Source organism: Rhopalosiphum maidis, chromosome 3 (genome assembly GCF_003676215.2).
Source record: "Rhopalosiphum maidis isolate BTI-1 chromosome 3, ASM367621v3, whole genome shotgun sequence".
Lineage (NCBI taxonomy): Eukaryota > Metazoa > Arthropoda > Insecta > Hemiptera > Aphididae > Rhopalosiphum > Rhopalosiphum maidis.
Window position 1 is genome coordinate 15,201,373 of NC_040879.1, and position 11,637 is coordinate 15,213,009.

General features: G+C 26.0%; 1 pseudogene; it reads right to left on the minus strand.

Annotated features, from left to right (window-relative positions):
- Positions 1-778: 778 nt before the first annotated feature.
- On the minus strand, positions 779-1,565 carry LOC113559975 (annotated as a pseudogene).
- Between the last annotated feature and the right edge of the window lie 10,072 nt (positions 1,566-11,637).

Here is an 11,637-nt window from a genome sequence, read left to right on the forward strand (position 1 = left end):
TTGTGCCATTTTGATCACCGACTAAAATTTAAATCAACTATTAGAGGTAATTTAACTTGAATATTATTTTAAACATTTTTTCAATTAGCTTGATGATTATTACAATAAGTACATATTTTTTAGAAAAAAATAAAAAGTTATGCACGAAAGGGATAAAATAAACCTATGTCTACTTGGAATAATATTATGCTTACAACTCTTTTTTAAAGGTATGTAGTACTCGCACATTGAATTTAGCAATATCTTGTCAAATACAAATAGTAGTTCATTATTCCATGAATGTAATAATAACAATTTCATATAACTAAATTGTTTAAATTCTTTTTTAGGTTCACTGTTATTTGCCACTATAGAAGAAATAGAAATGAAATACTTTTTAAACTGAATAGCTTTGATAAATTGTTCCATTCGACAGAGTTCACGTCTGATAATTTTTTTTGCATTTTTTTTTTTACCTAACTTAAACTTAAAAGTTGCATAGCAAAAGTTTTAAAACTATTGGATTGATTCATCATCTTTTTGAATCATATATTTTTTAAGGAGATGCGCTGTAATTAACATAATAATTAATCGAAAACGTTTGAAATGGTATATAATTATATATATTTACAAAAAAAGTACATTAACACATAAAAAACACAAAAATCTTATTATATAAAACGAATATTGTAGCTATAAAATAAAATACATCATGTTCGTAAATTGCCTACACAAAGCGCCGTCTTATCTTTATTACGTGCTGTGATAATCTGTGGACATCGTTTATAAGATTCACTATTCACGGATATAAGGGTGAGTCGCTTATTATTATTAGTATAGTCAAAATATCTGAAACTTTAAGGAATACATCGTTTAATGTAGTCCAACCAATCATATTTTCTGTTAGATAAACACCAATAACTTTAGGACATTTTTGTTCCTAACGAATATCAACCATTACATCAACAGTGTCTGCACCGCCAACTCCAATACACAAGCCACCATTCCACCGCCATTTGGTGTATGGGAGTCAGTACCAATCATCAATAACCCAAGAAAAGCATTGTTTTCCAGAATAATTTGATGAATAATTCCAGATCCTGAATGCCAAAATCAAACTCCATATTTTGCTCAAGCGGTTTTCAAATAGTTGTAAACTTCTTCATTAATTTCTTTAGCCCTTTTAAAGTCCTCAACTCCACCTACTTGAACTTCAATTAAATGATGACAGTGAATCGTGGAAGGAACAGCAACCTTTGGCAAACCTGATGATATAAATTGCAACATAGCCATTTGAGCAGTAGCATCTTGCATTGCCACACGATCAGGCCTTAATTTTTAGTAAGATATGCCACGCTCGATATCTTGATTAACAGGATCATTCAAATGAGAATAAAACACTTTTTCTGCCAAAGACAATGGCTTTCCTAATCTATCGGCAACAATTTTGATACGCTCTCTAGGGTTTCGTATGGCAGGGGATTGGTGTCAAACTTGCTCATAGCTACTTTGCATGCACCAAATACGACTGGAGATGAGTGGAAACATCTCTGCTGGATTACAGCGGATACCAGTTTGTATGCCATAGTGTAAAATTCGTTGACTGTTTGCAAACTGAACTGATGATGAATGGAAAACGGATTGATCTTTGAGCTCAAGGTATGATCGATTATTCGAACGCGATCACCACTTAACAAATTAAAAGCAAAACAATAATATGAATAAATAATAATAATACTGATTGTTCTATGCAGTCAGAACGGTTTTTGACAAATTTGGAGGATAGGGTATTGCTGTCGGACGGATACTACAGCACTACTCAGTGATACAAAAAACAAGAACAGAATATGTCATTCGACGCACTCTTTGTAATAATAAAACTGTTATAATAAACTGTGCGACCGAAAAGAATATTATTATTATTATTATTATTATTATGTATTTCAATAACATATATATTTTATTAAATTGTCAATATTAGAAGCCAGCAGCAATAGATGTGTATAGTTTATATATTGAAAATACATTTAATTAAAATATTAAAAAATAATGGTATTAAATAATAAATTAAAAACAAGTTAGGAAATCTCACTCTGTGAACATTCTAAATCCCCAGTTTCTAAATGTATTTTTATAAAACAGTATAAATTGTAATCCCGTTTACAATTTAAAACAATTTTGCAGATAACCTTTATATTTGAGTAGGTATCGATTTTTTAATATTGAATTGTATGAATCTGTAATAAAATACCTACTCATATTTTAATAATTTTCAGTAACCAAAATATATTATAATGTATCTAAACTTATGTTTAGAATCTAAATCGGCGATTGCACAACATAGAAATCAAATAGGTTAATTTTTCTTGTACATGCAAAAATAATATAGTTTCTTCTTTTTTCTAAAAAAACGTATTAAAAACATACTATAATGTACATATAAATGCGATTTATTTTTAACGTCCAAAGAAAATAATGAAGGTGAAAAATTATACGTAGCTACCCAACAAAATATTATTTCTTGTTTATACAATATAATAACAATGATATGTATAAATACTGGATTTATACTAAATAATGTATTGTTATTTTAAAAAATATAGGTTAGGTTAAATATTGTGAATATTTACAGTACGATGAACTATGTCTCTATTACACTACTCGGTTTGTCCTGCGTATTCTACAGACAATTAGACTTCGTTTATACGTAATAATGATAATACAGTATGATGTCTATTTGAATTGTTTCAATATACTATCTGGAGGTGATTTAACTTGGCACTCGTTGTCAATATAACGTTAGTCAAAAACATAATAACATACAACTAGCTAAATGGATATTTCTAGTTAAAAGTCTTTTGATGAACAACGTTATATAATAATTAATTATGTTTTGATTGAAGATTTTAAACCGTTTAAAAGTATATTTAGTAGAGATGGACCGCTTGTATGTTGTCAAAGCATGTTCGTACAGGATCAGGCATGTATACAGGAGGTATACGCAATAGGTAAAAATATTTTATTTTTTCGACATTGTTTCATTGTGTACAGTTTTAACCCTTCGTTAGGCGCGTGGTCTACAATTGTAGACCAGCTATAAATATTGACAATTTTAGTATTTATAAATAACTTGTAGTGCCTTGTACTTTATATTAGCTGATGTTTATCTTTACTACTATGTAATCAGTATCACCGTGACCGTTGACGAGCGTTGTGTAACGAAACATATCAACAATATTATGAGTGGTCTATTACTGTAGACCACGTGACTTACTAAGTTATATTTTTTATAAAATTGTAAAATTCTTGTTTTTTTATTTGTAATTAGGTTCATTTGTTTTTAATATTTTTAATTTCAACGAACCATAAAGAGTAAGTAAAAATATATGTATACGTAAACATTTTAATGCATTTTAAATAATAATAATTATTATAGATAAAATAAGTCTTCACAAAAAGAAAGACGCGTGGATTCAACGCTTGACTCATCTATTGTTGAAAAATGGCTTAATGAGTTGTTAAGTTGTGATGAGTGAAGCAGATGATGAAAGTGACAATGAAGAAATTGATATTACTTAAAAAAGTGATCACGAATCAGAATCGGAGTAGGAATTTTCGGGAAATGAAACAAATGAAAATGTAAGTGACGTTCAGAATAATAACTTTTATTTGGGAAAAGACAAAACCACCAAATGGAAGAAAAATAAGCCAAATATGCAAATTCGAGTACGTTCCCATAATATTATTACACATTCACCTGGTACTAAACAAAATGCACGTAATGCCAAATTTGAAATTGATTGTTTAAAATTATTTATAAATGAGAATGTAATTCGTTTAATCACCATTTCGACAAATATATACATTGAAAGTATAAAAGCAAATTTTCAACGTGAATCTGACGCTAGATTGAGAGAGAAATTAATGTGTTTATTGGAAATTTATTTTTGATTGGGTCTTTAAGATCTGCGAGAAAAAATACTCATCAAATTTGGGATAGTTCTAGAGGTAGTGGAGTTAAAGCATGTTATTTAGCAATGAGTGAAAAACGTTTCAGATTTTTAGTTAGATGTATCCGTTTTGATGACGTAAATAATAGAAATGAAAGAAGAGAAATCGACAAATTAGCACCTATAAGAGAAGTATTTGAATACTTTATTGCGATTGTATTTATTGTATTTATATGAATACTAGCTAAGTGTTAATAGTGTTTAGGTAATATAGGTATAGACGTAGGTCCATTTTCCATGCTACAAACATAGCATGGATAGAGTGATCAAACGTACCGTTTAAAACGAGATTGTCCTTTTTATTGATCAACGTGTCCCGTTGTCCAGACAAACTTTGAAAGGGACGTTTTTTATCCCGTTTTTACATATTATTACATTATATTTTTAAAATAAATCGATCCATGGAACAAATCTAAAATAGTTTTATAATCAAATTTATAAATAACAGATAACAGTTTCGTGAAACAAGAATCAAGGACCGATGCTAATGAGCAATACAATTTTCCTAATTATTTAAAAAAAATTGTTTTAGTTTTGAAATGCAACATTATTGTGTTGATTAATGATGATAAAAAAATAAATATTCCTAAACATTCGAACACTTTTATTATTTAGTTTAGCTTAACTAACTCAAAAGGGTAAAGTAACAATAATATTTTTTTTTATGATGGGGGGGGGGGGTGTAACAACTGTCCTATTTGGCATTTTTTAATTTTTTTAAAATAGTAATCCTAATGTAGGACATAGGTACATATTTAGAGAAATCAAATTAAATAATTATATTAGATTGGTATACCTAATACAGAAATTTCCACATTATAGACATTTTAATTATTTTTTCTATTTTTATTGATACCTTAAGTTTATTACATCGTGAGCCGTGGTGGCATTTAATCTTTTCTACGTTGTACAACCGGTTATTACTTTGTTTCATTTGAAACAAAGTCACATACTCACGTATGACACATGTATGTTATTATTATTTTATTTTTAAAAGAAAGGTTATTCCTCAAAAATCAATGGTATAACTAACTTTTTGTTATTTAAAAAAAAATATTCATGAATACATTAAACTTTTAGAGCAGGTGTATTATTATTATATTATTTATAGACGATGATATTTTTAAATCTAATTTTTTCGATAAAAATAAATTTAACCTACTATACTACTAATGTATGTTATATAAATTCAATATAATATAATATTATATATTATATAATTATAAACCCTTATTGTGAAACCCATACGTCGATTGGTTATCGACATTTCGTATATATATTACTGTATATATAGGTAATATTTTTGTAAAACACCTATACTACAATATTCAAACTATGTTAAGAAAATAGATAAAAAAAGTACAAATAGTGATTTTACTCATAAATATGGTTTCTAATAATTAAAAAAATAAATAATGACAATAAAATTACTTATTGTATTATTGTTAAGAAAATTATAAAATTTTACTATTATAATAAAAAAATATATATGTATATTTAAAAATTTAAGATTTTATAATATAAATGAGTTAAAAAAAAAATTGGGTAAATCGTAAATATGGTTAATGCTGTATGTACAGTATAGTAGGTATAAAAAATAATATTGGGCTCCTACAATAATAACTATATTAAATTTGAATTCGATGATATTTCATAGTGTTTGAAAAACGTTTTTGATGTAAAATTCAAGGGGAACGCGATTCTTTTCGACTAAATTTTATACGGTAAATATTTATTTAGATGATTTATCTATATTTATAAATCACTCAATACTACTTATTGTTTTATTTTAAAATTGTTACTAAATATTTGATAAGAAATGCGATTAAATAATTATTATTCATACATTTGCTACCATTGCACACGTCTAAACCATCGATAGAAACTTACTGAAAATTCGTCAATACCGAATTCAGTGAAAGTAAACCGAATGGGAAATATAATAACAATACACGTGATAAGGTTAAATTATCCGAACGCCCAAGTAGATTAATCAAAAGGCTTATACAATTATACGTCATTATCTGTCTATATTTGAAACAGATAATGTTCGAATTATGTATAGTTTTTCTTTCGAGTAATCGAGGTTTTCGCATGGGAATGCTATTTATCTTCACATATCAATATTTTCGACATATCGAGGTCCCATTGTATTTAAAAAAAAAAAAAGGCTAGGGAAACTTTTACATTGTTAATAATGGATAATGTCTTATACGCATTAGCTGTAAACAAGATAATTGAGTTGGGTTAAATAAAGTTTACGGCATTTGAGTTTTTAAATTTTATAAACTGTGCCCATGTGTCCAACACATGACATTTTTGAAAATTTCAGATTATTCACGCCAACTACTTAGCTGTAGTTTTCTACGGCGCCACAACAATACCGAATGGTGATGAAAAGGATTTGCGGTTTCGGATCTCCTTGGGTTTAAGGTTGATTGGTTTAGTGAGGAGAAAAATTATTTGAAACTTTATTATTCAGAAATTTCATTGACGGTTTCGGTGTTTAATTTTGGACCCTCATCGTGAAACCCGTAAGTGACAAAAGTTGTATATTACTATTTTATGTTTTTATACAAAATTATACATATTGTAAAATATTATCATAATAATAATGTTAATATATATGTATGCTAATATTTTAAATAATTTTCTATATTTTATTTTACAACATTTTAGGCAACTTATATTTATTTACAACGTTTGGTTTTAAAACAAGTAGTTGGGGGCTGGAGCCCTTTTTTAGTTCACGTTATTTTAATCAAATTAGATTTATACCAATGTATGTATAATAACAGTTTCCATAATAAACATGATTCATCAGCATTATACATTTGTTCCGGGTCCAAATTATATTCATTTATGACTCATTATTAAAACAATTTATTTATAATTATTATATATTTTAACACTTTTTAATGGCATTAAATGATAATAATATAATATATCATATTATTGACCTTATCTATGCATTACTATTTGTTTTATTAGCAATGTTACTATTTTAATATTTATATTTGTTTAATTGACCTACTTTGAATATTGTTTTTTAAAAAAAAATATATAAATGTGTATACATGTGTTTTACAAGATTATTACAAACACTAATATATATACGATGTATCGGAAACCGATCGACTTAAGGGTTTCACGATGAGGGTCCAAAATTAACACCGAAAGCCGTCAATGAAATTCTGAATAATAAAAGTTTCAAATAATCTTCTCCTCACTAACCAATCAACCTTATACCCAAGGAGATCCGAAACCGCAAATCCTTTTTATCACCATTCGGTATTGGTTGTGGCGCCGTAGAGAATTACACCTAAGTAGGTGGCGTGAAAAATCTGAAATTTTCAAAAATGTCATGTGTTTGGCACGTGGGCACAGTTATAAAATTTAAAAATCTCTAAAAACTCAAAAGCCGTAAACTTTATTTAACCCAGTTCAATTATCTTGTTTACGGCTAATGCGTATAAGACCATTATCCATTATTAACAATGTAAAAGTTTCCCTAGCCTTTTTATTTTTTAATACAATGGAACCTCAATAAGTCGAAAATATTAATATGTGAAAATATATTATTCAGAAATTTCATTGACGGCTTCGGTGTTTAACCCGTAAGTCGATCGGTTTCCGATACATCGTATATATATTAGTGTTTGTAATATCTTGTAACACACATGTTAACACATTTGTATATTTTTTTTAAAGCATATTCAAACTAGTAAATCCTCAAAGATGAAGTATATTTTTAGTAGGTTGCGGCCCAAAATAAGTTTGGCCGCCCCTGGTATAGAAGATTTAAATAAAATTATGGAAATCTACATAAATATCATGATTAATCTCGTGTAATTCACATGTATTTTGTTCAATAACCATTAAGTTGTATTTACATGTTTATCTATATAATGATTAAATATTCTATTTTCATATTAATCTAATATTTAACTATTATTTTTGCTATCTGAACTCAACAATGACAATACATATGTCGTTTATGTATATATGTGGGCATCCATATCGTGTTATTGTATCTTTCACGAAATGGAAACGCGATTTTTCCACTACACGTAATTATAATTACATACTACGGATTAAAATCTTTAAGTTGATTATTTTTCCAAAACATTAATAAATCGAGTACCTTTGTTACCGTGTTTATATGATGCAGCAGTTAGTGCGCATGAGTTATTCCGAGAGTTATGCGTATATAAACGCATTTTAGTTCGTATTAGACAGATAGGCAATTATTATTTAATTCGATTCATCAAATGAATTCAAATCAACTTAACTCTTACTCCGGGATTAAGAAATGCTTATAAACGCTTTATGTGAATTAATATTTTAGTGGTTATTTTAAAATGTCATTTTATAAGGCCTGAAATAAAAAACATTTGTATTATTATTTAATTTTATTAAACATCTATTGATATTTAGGTGCATATAACCAAAACCCCGCACCCTAATGCAAATTATCTCAATACACATTAAGTTAATGAGCATTAACTGCTGCATATAAACGTAGTAAGTAGGGTCGAATTTTAAATAAAAAACGTTTTTAAAACTATGAATACAATCGAATTCAAATTTAATATTGTTATTATTGCAGAAGCCCAATATTGATACCTACCATATCCTACCTACAGCATTAACCATTTATGATTTACCCAATTTTTTTTTTAACTCAATAATATGATAAAATCTCCAATTTTCAAATATACAAATATATTTTTTTACTTTAATAGAAAAATTTTCTAATTTTATAACAATAATACAATAAGTTATTATGTCGTCATTTATTATTTTAAATATTTATAAACCATATTTATATTATGAGTAAATCACTATTTATACTATTTTCTTAACCTAGTTTTGAGTATTGTTATGCTAAAAAATACTGTTTTGTCGACAGCGTGTGTTAAAAGAACTTAAAAAGGGTTAAGTATATTTCAATATATTGCTTAATGCGAAAAAAGACAAATAATGAATCATTTTTTGTTGCTTTAGTATATTTGTTGTACCATATTATTTCATCATTGTTTATTTTTAATGATTGTATTGTGGGTTAAGAGAGAATAGCTTATAAATGAAGTCGAGAAGTACCCTATTCTTATTATCATATCGTTATTTAACGTTCACATAAATTTATTTTTTCGTACATAACAATTAATTGAAATGAATTATTTATAACTTATACAATCGCAGTACTTTCAATTTTGATTATTTCAGCGACTGCATTTAATGAATATATCAATGATTTTAACGGTATGATCATATTATTTATTGTTTTTATTTTAATTATTATTGTATTGCTATTCAAACTGAACTATACCATTTCTTGCATTTTATGTTTTCTCAGACGATTTAACAAATTGTCCTGAATTGAGCGTAGGCAGATGCTGTAAAATTTATTATATGTATTTATTTTTCGTTGTATTATATATATATATATAAATATGATGGTTTGTATATTCCGTTATAATTTATCTAGAAACTAAAACCAATTATTCATACCAATTTTCTATTAAACTAGAGAACAATATAAATTACATCATATCTTTTTTTAATTTTACAACAAGAATATTAATAATATATATATATATATATAAGTAATAATTTGTTAGCTTGAAGGTTTATTAAAAAATTGTATTGTTTATGATAGAAAAAAATGTTAAATCTGCTCTACCATAAAATTTAAATATACCGAGTAAATAAAGTTTTAGTATATAAATAGTTATTATTTATCACTAATAAAATATAACACACAATATTCTTTTGACACATTGTAATTGTCATTTTAGAAAGATATATATATTAAAGTTACATATAAACTATAAATTTAATATTTTTTCCCCACAATAATTTAGAATAAAATAAATTTAATTTATACAAATATTAAAATGTATACAAAAGAATTGGGGTGAATGTTGAATCGTATGGATATGTCCTATTAAATCTATCAATGCGATTTTAGAGTCTATTACAGGGGAGGGATGGCCAAAACGTGAGGCTCGCATCTTATCATAACATTTTTAATATGAAATCATATAATTTATATATAAATTATATGATAAGGGGCCGCATATAAAGGAGGATATTTTCATAAAAATAAAAAAAAAATATCAAATATTATAAATATTAATATATTTTAATATAAAATATGAAAATTATATAATAGTATGATTTTTTTTTATTTAATTTATATTTAATGTAAACATAATTATATCATAATAATACTATATTACTCTAAATTATTTTTTCAGCCGATTGCAAATGTAATATTTTTTAACTTATAATTAGTAAATAAATGGAAATTTAAATGATTTTAATATTTAGAATTAAAAGGTTGATATATTATTAAATTATGTACTTTTAGATGATGGTTGAGTTTACTCACCATTATTCTAAATAATAAATTTATAAAACTATAAATACTAAAACTAATGTTGATTGGTGATTCTCATTTTCAATTCAATTTGTCGTATTCTTATATTTAAAATTGTTATAGCTATAAGAAAAATATATTAAGATGTGTGTGTGTGTGTTTGTCTATAAACAATTATTAGTAAAAAGTCTTCTAGAATCTTAAACTTTAATTGTAGTTTATGATAATAAATTGAACCTAGCAGCTACTTCTAAACATTTAAAAAATCTAGTATGTATGAAATTAATCGGTGAACAAAAAAAAAAAATAATATGGAATACTTAATAGAAATCCAATTTTTGACAAAAATTGATAAAAATAAAAATAAACAACCATAAAGACACATGGAATACTGAACTAGTGTTTATAATAATATTTTTTTATACATTTTTTGAAATATTTTGAACTTATTGAATGATATATTTCATTCAATTTTTTTCAATAAATAAAATTAATTGAGACAAAAGTCTTAGAAAATATAATACGATTCTTAATATGCTCTAAGTAGCTTTAAGTTATCTCATATCTTTTTTACAATTTTTATAAGATTATATTAGTTTAAAATCAACCATATAACACATTATTGATTGCATTTTATTTAAAGTTGCTAAAATAATTGATTTATATTTTACATTCAAAACATTGTGCATTTATGTAACACTTTGATAGAATTGCAAATATAGAATTGTAAAATAAATCACAAAATATTCGGAGAATCATTGTATGTTAAGCTCTTCGTTTGGATGGTTAAAACAATATTAGTTTATTTAATATTTTTAAACTAAATATAAATTATCAATTTTTGATGTTATAGTAATACAATATAATAATTTAATATTATTAAATTTAACAGATATTCTAACGAATATTGCTCAAGTTGATGGTAAGTCATTATATGTTACGGGGTAGTACTTTAATAAACTTCTTTGATGAATGTTAGACTCGGTTATAAGCATAAAATATTATAATCTAAAAACAAAATAAACTATTTTAGTTTTAAATGTTTGATTACTTCAGTTTTATTGAATGACACCATGGAAGGGAAATAGTGTTAGATAAGTTGTAGTCACTGAGTTTATTTTTTAAGTAAGTCTGAATGATGACTTACATTATTGAAGGATGGTACATTTTGTTGGAGATTATAAATGTAGCTACACCATCCGATTCGGTTTGTTCTTTGACCAACCACAATATGTATAAGGACGCGGTCAAATAAATTGCGCC